Source organism: Ovis canadensis, chromosome 17 (genome assembly GCF_042477335.2).
Source record: "Ovis canadensis isolate MfBH-ARS-UI-01 breed Bighorn chromosome 17, ARS-UI_OviCan_v2, whole genome shotgun sequence".
Lineage (NCBI taxonomy): Eukaryota > Metazoa > Chordata > Mammalia > Artiodactyla > Bovidae > Ovis > Ovis canadensis.
The window spans coordinates 48,161,230-48,162,706 of NC_091261.1; positions in this window are offsets into that span (position 1 = coordinate 48,161,230).

Below are 1,477 nucleotides of genomic sequence, written 5' to 3' on the forward strand. Positions count from 1 at the left end.
CAACTTGAGGTAGTGTGTCTTTGTAAGCACTAAGTCCATTTTGCCTTATTAATTAAAAATAAACAAACAAACCAAAACTGCCTGTGGTCACACTTAAAATCTTGGGTTATTTTAAAAGATTCTCAACATAACTCTTTGTTCATAAGAGACCTAGATTATTCTATGAATCATTATTCTCTGATGTCATTGGATTTGTTTATCTAAACCCTTGAGGGTATTATGGTCATCATTCCTTTCTAGAGCTTATTTTAATTGATGAAATTTGAGGTTCTGATTTTTCACTTCTAACCTTCCAAAAGAATTTTAATTGTGCATTTTTTTCCCATTTTTGTTTCATCAAAAGATTAGAACATGATTTATGCACAAAGGGGATCTTTTAATTACTCAAGTTAAGCTGAGAAATCCAGAACAAATGGATCATAGATCTTAAGAGATAAATCAGAAGACCTAAAGGCTTATGAGTCAGGCTCATGTTGCCTAAATATCTGGCACTATAATATGAGAAATTATGGGAAACATAGTCTTCTCAGTCATATGGTACTTCTTTAGCAATGGAGTTATTTACTTTCTGATTTTCAGGGACGATTTAGTATGAAACACAAATCTAAAACAAAAATAACAATTGCAAAATTGTTTACAATTTTTGTATAATTTGTTTCTGTAATTAATTGAGAATTTTTTTGTCTTTAATACTCCATATATGTAGTTTAAAGTTTTTATATGAAATAAAATTTGGAAAATAACATTTTATTTATTCTTTTGCAATACTGCAATTTTATTTTATTTTATTATTTTTTTTTCATAGAAAGTTTTTTATTAGTGAAATAGCCCATTGCATTAAGGGTAGAAATGCACATGTCAAGAATCACATGAAAGGAACCAACAGTATAAACTACAGGAAGAACATTCTGGGCAGCATTCTCTTTAATAGTCCCAAGTAATTAATCCCAGTGATAGTGTCCAGAGGGCCAAGGATGGAGGTCACCTTTTACAAAACTCTCATTTCAAGCAACTGAAAGAATTAGCCTCTCTTAAGTAAAAACCCCAGTAGAAGTTAGTTGTGTAGTACCTGCCCTGCATGACCATTAGTGATCTTTCTAGAATAAAGTCTAGTGGGAGAAGCCTGGAGTGGAAAGTGGCAAAGCCCATTTCCTGTCCTGTGTTCAACTCCCAGTTTTCCTCGAGAGAAGGGAGGTAACCTCTCTGTTGGGTTTCTCTGTAAATTGAGCATCACAGTACAGGACATGGTATTCTTTGACTGTGACAATCACAAAGATTTTGGGAGCCTGTCTAGGATAACAGCTCCACAAAAATGATCATGAGGAACTGTTTGTTATTTTCAACCGAAAACCAAATAGGTACATTCGTTCTTAACCAATCTGTAATCTTGACTGCAGCATATGGGTTTGCCACAGATTTTTTAGGAGGAAATTATCAAATGTGATTTTTTAAGCCAAGTAACTATTAAGAATCATAT